At 44.4% G+C, this 6,552-nt stretch overlaps 1 pseudogene across 1 annotated transcript; it reads left to right on the forward strand.

The window, feature by feature from the left end:
- Positions 1-4,674: 4,674 nt before the first annotated feature.
- On the forward strand, positions 4,675-5,748 carry LOC104657906 (annotated as a pseudogene). Its single transcript, XR_747359.2, has one exon. The product of XR_747359.2 is annotated as an NAD(P)H-hydrate epimerase pseudogene (transcript).
- The last annotated feature ends 804 nt before the right edge of the window (positions 5,749-6,552 follow it).

The raw sequence follows: 6,552 nt of genomic DNA on the forward strand, positions 1-6,552 counted from the left end.
AGTCCCAGCTACTCAGGAGGCTGAGGCAGGAGAATGGCGTGAACCCGGGAGGCAGAGCTTGCAGTGAGCTGAGATCCGGCCACTGCACTCCAGCCCCGGCGACAGAGTGAGACTCCGTCTCAAAAAAAAAAAAAAAAAAAAAAAAAAAAAGAATTGGCAGCTCAGGGACAAGGGCAGACCAGCATCCTTGCAGCACAGGTTGGCCACCATCCAGAGGAGAAAAGCATGGGCTATGAGCCACCATGAGGTCACCTAAGCACCACCCTTCAAACACCATCTTAAAGAAGGAAAAGAAAAAGGGAGAGAAACAGCTCTAAGGCGGAGTTATTAGCTGGAATGCGGCCTTAAGTCCGAAGAGTGAGATACTTTTATTGGTAATTTTAAGTTCCATTTCAAACATTTTATTTGCATGTCTGAGACGTAGTGTGATAAAATTTCACTCTGTGTGCATTAACGTTTTATTGTTCCTGGGCTGTGTCTGAAGCCTTGAGGCAGGGAACTCAGGCAAAAATGGCTCTATTAAACTCTTCCTTCTCATTCAATCTAAACCCAAGTGTTACCATCCAGATGGTCACATGGGAGAAAGGAGACTGAAAAGAAGACCCCAGGAGGCAATGAAAACAGGATGCAATCTCTTCCTTGTTGAATTGTGCATTTGCACTTTCAAAGTCAAAGTCTTTCTCAAATTTCATTGGCCCATCTCGCCGAATACCAAATCTTCCCCTGCCACCCCGATGACCCCCACGCCCTCTCCTTGGAGCACCTGGAGCTACTTGTCTCTTGTTATCATTTCTGAGTTGCTCATTTTCTGGCCTTGAAACTTTGTGTACTTCAGCTCGCCTGTGCTCCTGATTCTCTATTGCTTTTTGGCTGGTAGATGGCAAAGGCCTGGTTGATACAGGACTCCTTCTCCCAACAGGTGCTGGAGCAGGTAAGTGAGCCGAGGCGGTCTGCACTGCTTGTTCCATGGTTGGGCTTTTTCTCAAAGGGTCTAACTGAGGGCTTGAACGACCTTGAGATAACTGTGTTTTTAGAGATCTTGTATCCTGTGGTGGTGGTGGCAGAGGTGGTACCTTTACTGCCCCTCGAGGATTTCGAGGTGGATTCAGAGGAGGTCGTGGGGGCCGGGAGTTTGCAGATTTTGAATATAGGACAACAAAGTTGCTGCATAGTCTACAAACAAGTCTCTGAAAATAGGTGAATTTCTAGCTCTTCATGGTCCTGAAAATTGATTTCAGTCTTTGCGAAGAATGAAGAAGTGAATTCGCTGTACATTTGTCACCAGCACTGGGTTTTGTTTTTTGTTTGTTTTTCCGCTTAATTTCAAAGATAAAATGCAGTTACTTTTGGGGGTGGAAGGCTCATCTTAAAACATGAGCATTAAATCTATTTGGAATAGCAGAAGGTTAAGTAATTTCTTATGTATAGTTAAACTAAAGCAGTACTTCAGTGGGACTTACAAGTATTTTTTCATCACTGAAAGGTTTTTTTTTTTATCACTAAATTGTATTTGGCAATTGCAAGTTGCCTGCAGATAGGGCCGTGATACTGTGTTTTGAGCCACAGAAGGTAATGTGTGTGCGTGTGTGCGTGTGTGTGTGTGTGCGCGCGCGTGTATCTCTTTCCTCCTTTCTTTTGGGGAATCCTGTAATATGAGGTAGTTTATTTCGTCAATTAATTAGGGTGCTGGATGGTAGAGAATTTTGTCAGTCAACTATGTACACACAGTAAATACTGTTTCTTAGGCAAAGGTAACTTTTTTATATAGTTGTAAAATTCCATTATATTCCATTGCCAAAGAAACATTAAGAACTTTGTATAGCTGTATAAAAAGCGACTAATTTTTTAAAGAATAAACGTTTTAAAGTCAGCAAAAAAAAAAAAAAAAAAAAAAAAGAAAACAGGATGCAGGTCTTTTTCTCCTGAAGGAAACAGTTCCATCCTCTTAACCAGTTAGGCTACCTGGAAGGGAAAAGCAGAAGAGCGAAGAACTGGTCACTTATCATGTGTAGCCTGCATTTAAGAAAGAAGAAAGGGCTACAGAGGGAAATAAAGGGCGGGTCTTTTTCTGAGGGTGCCAGAAAATTCTGACCTTCTGACAAGATGAAAAAAGACAGACAACCCCTCTCATGTGGCCTAATCAGTGTCCCTGGAATGACTCATCAGATTAGGGGCTCCTTCTTGGAGTGGGAATGAAGATAAGGACCAAGGAGGAACATGGATGAACTCCTCTCTCTTCATACCCGAACTCACAGTATCCCTAAAAGGCATTTTAAATGGAGAAATTGAGACTCAAAGTAGAGAAAATAAAGTGAAGTCATACACTAGGAGCAGAGCCAGGTTTTGAACCCAGATTTGACTGGTTGTAAAGTATAGCCAGTTCTGGCCAAACCCCAAGACTCCCCACTTCCACTCCCCATCAGAACCTATTTGGTTTTCTGAGACAGAGTCTTGCTCTATCACTTAGGCTGGAATGCAGTGGTGGGATCATAACACTGCACCTCAAACTCCCAGGCTCAAGTGATCCTCTCACTTCAGCCTCTTAGATAGCTGAGACTACAGGTACATGCCACCACACTGGGCTAATTTTTTTTATTTTTTGTGGAGATGGGGTCTTGCCATGTTGCCCAAGCTGGTCTTGAACTCCTGAGCTCAAGAGATCTACCCACCTCAACCTCCCAAAGTACTAGGATTACAGGCGTGAGCCACCTGACCCAGCCCAGAACCTGTTTTATTTAGTGGAGGCAATCTTTCTTGCATCTTGCAGTCTTATGTCTTTTCCTACCCTGGGATATAAGGTGAAATTCCTTGTCTAGAAGAACCACAGCTATAGCAATTATTCATCTATCCAGCAAATATTTGTTGAGCATGAGGTCTGTCCCTGGTTCCGGGTCATGAAATCACTTCTATGATTAATTCAATTCCCTGAAATGTGATAAGCAGTTAAATGGATCCAGCCCTAGGAGAACTGATTGAAAAGTGAGGAAGTAGAGGGTGAGAGGACAATGACCAACATTTAAAAGCCCTAAAGTAGCTGAGGTTCCTCACTGAGGGTAGGACAGGAACTATGCTGTTTACACAAAATGAGATGGTGTCAGTGAAGCTTTTCTGGGGGATGGGGGAGAGTGTGTGCACATACTCGTTTCTCCCTGATCGTTTTCTGTGCTGATGAAATCTTATTCTACAGATAGATTGTGCTTTTTTTTTTTAATTCATTTTTTGAAGCTGATTGGCAGTTTGTAATCTTTCCAACCTTTTCCTGAGCAATTCTAATCACCTTTCAGCTTTTTTTGAGGTACTATGCAAAGCAATCTAATTGTTGACATAAACCAATGTTGGTTATACAATTAACCCTAGCACAGAGTGGATTTATCTACTCTGGTTTATCCTTAGCAAAATGTAAATCCCACACCTACCACAGTTTCAAACTACTTTCCTTCAGCCTTCTATTAATGTAAGTTCAGGTAATATTAACTTAAATGTGGTTTGCATGATCAATCTGTTCTCTAAAGTTATACAATGTTTTCCAAATCAAGTATGCTTAATTTTTAGATCATCTAGGGGAAAATAGAGCACAATAATAAATATCAAGGGCCCTGAACTTCACCATCTAGGTGAAGCCCCAGTGACTGCATTTAGTAGCTCTGTGACCTTGGCAGAAGCATTGAACTTTTCTCTGCTTTTTCTTATATATAAAATGGGGATAATAAACAGCTTCTTTTCCAGAGTTGAGAGGGGAATAAATGAGTCAGTACTGCTCAGTAGGAAATACATGAAAGTCGGTAAATGTCAGTTTATTTTTTATTTATTAATTTTTTTCAGGCCAAGCATGGTGGCTGTAATCCCAGCGCTTTGGGAGGCCAAGATGGGTGGATCGCTTGAGACGAGGAATTCAAGACCAGCCTGGGCAACATACTGAGACCCTGTCTCTACTAAAAAAAAAAATTTGCTAAAAAGTTAAAAACATTTTTTTCTTTTTCTTTTTTTTTTTTTGAGACAGGGTCTTGCTCTGTAGCCCAGGTTGGAGTGCAGTGGCATGATCATGACTGACTACAGCCTCAACCTCCCGGGCTTAAGTGATCCTCCCACCTCAGCCTCTGTAATAGCTGAGACTACAGGCATGAGCTGCCATGCCCAGCCTAATGTCAGTTTTCACCATTATTAGTTTTTAAGTTTCTTTCCCTCTGCTGCCTTCCATTTGAACAATTAAAGCCATTTATTTCATTTAAAAAACCTGATTAAATAATATTTATTGATTCTCTATTAATTATTGGTAAAAGATGCAGAGCAGACACAAAAAGATGAAACAATAAAAACTACCCCTTAATCCTAGGCCTAAGAAATATAACCACTTTTAAAACAACTTTCAAGAAATCTGGCCGTGCACGGTGACCCACACCTGTAATCCCAGCACTTTGGGAGGCCAAGGTGGGCAGATCACTTGAGGTCAGGAGTTTGAAACTAGCCTGGCCAACATGGCAAAACCCTGTCTCTACTAAAAATACAAAAATTAGCCAGGCGTGGTGGTACATGCCTGTAATCCCAGCTACTAGGGAGGCTGAGGCAGGAGAATCACTTGAACCTGGGAGGCAGAGGTTGCAGTGAGCTGAGATTGCACCACTGCACTCCAGCCTGGGTGACAGAGTGAGATTCTGTCTAAAAAAAAAAAGAGGGATGTCAGGGGTGCGGACGCTGCTGGGCCTCGGGCTGCTGGTTGCGGGCTCGCGCCTGCCGCGGATCAAAAGCCAGACCATCGCCTGCCGCTGGGGACCCACCTGGTGGGGACCGCAGCGACTGAACTCGGGTGGCCGCTGGGACTCAGAGGTCATGGCGAGCACGGCGGTGAAGTACCTGAGCCAGGAGGAGGCCCAGGCCGTGGACCAGGAGCTATTTAACGAATACCAGTTCAGCGTGGACCAACTTATGGAGCTGGCCGGGCTGAGCTGTGCCACAGCCATCGCCAAGGCATATCCCCCCACGTCCATGTCCAGGAGCCCCCCTACTGTCCTGGTCATCTGTGGCCCGGGCAATAATGGAGGAGATGGTCTGGTCTGTGCTCGACACCTCAAACTCTTTGGCTATGAGCCAACCATCTACTACCCCAAAAGGCCTAACAAGCCCCTCTTCACTGCATTGGTGACCCTGTGTCAGAAAATGGACATCCCTTTCCTTGGGGAAATGCCCTCAGAGCCCACGATGATTGATGAACTGTATGAGCTGGTGGTCGATGCCATCTTTGGCTTCAGCTTCAAGGGCGATGTTCGGGAACCGTTCCACAGCATCCTGAGCGTCCTGAAGGGACTCACTGTGCCCATTGCTAGCATCGACATTCCCTCAGGATGGGACGTGGAGAAGGGAAACTCTGGAGGGATCCAGCCAGACTTGCTCATCTCCCTCACAGCCCCCAAAAAATCTGCAACCCAGTTTACTGGTCGCTACCATTACCTGGGGGGTCGTTTTGTGCCACCTGCTCTGGAAAAGAAGTACCAGCTGAATCTGCCACCCTACCCTGACACCGCGTGTGTCTATCGTCTGCAGTGAGGGAAAGTGGGTGGGTATTCTTCCCAATAAAGACTTAGAGCCCCTCTCTTCCGGAACTGTGGAGTCCTGGGAGCTCCTCTGGCAATAAAGGTCAGTGAATGGTGGAAATCAGGGAGCAACCCTGGGGATTGGGTGCCATCTCTCTAGGGGTAACACAACGGGCAAGAGGTTGCTATGGTATTTGGAAACAATGAAAATGGACTGTTAGATGCCAAAAATAAATAAATAAATAAATAAATAAATAAATAAATAAATAAATAAAAATAAAAAGAAAAAAAAAAAAAAAAAAATCTATTTACTAGACTTACTAGACTTTCTAAGAAATGTCCAAAATGTTGATTATTTGGATTTATAGAAAGAAAAAGCTCATTTGTACCAATGTGCTATTTCTCTCCCTTGACTGTTTCAGTAGGAATTTGTGTATGAGTAAACAAATTTCTAGTCATCACATAAAATTTTCTTTGCCAAGAAAGATTAATGAATCATCCTCAATTTCCACTCTTGTCTCCTCTGACACAGCCTCAGAGGAACCCACTATCATTACACTTTTCCATCTCCATGCCTTCACGTCCTCATTTGAAGAACAGGGACAGCGAGAACTTGACGCACTTCTGGTCCATGTTTCTCACACAGGGACACAAAGCCTAGGAAGAAGCAGTCATTGCTGGAACTGGGATTAGAGGCCGGTACACTTCCCTTTTTTTTTTTTTTTTGAGACAGAGTCTTGCTCTGTCACTCAGGCTGGAGTGCAGTGGTGTGATCTTAGCTCACTGCAACCTCTGCCTCCCCCCGGTTCAAGTGATTCTCCTGCCTCAGCCTCCCGAGTAGCTGGGATTACAGGCATGAGCCGTCATGCCTGGGTCATTTTTGAATTTTTAGTAGAGACGGGGTTTTGCCATGTTGGCCAGGCTCGTCTCAAACTCCTGACCTCAAGTGATCAGCCCTCCTGGGTCTCCCAAAGTACTGGGATTACAGGCTGAACCACTGCGCCCAGCCAGGCCAGTCCGCTTC

The sequence above is a fragment of the Rhinopithecus roxellana genome, chromosome 4, assembly GCF_007565055.1.
Source record: "Rhinopithecus roxellana isolate Shanxi Qingling chromosome 4, ASM756505v1, whole genome shotgun sequence".
Lineage (NCBI taxonomy): Eukaryota > Metazoa > Chordata > Mammalia > Primates > Cercopithecidae > Rhinopithecus > Rhinopithecus roxellana.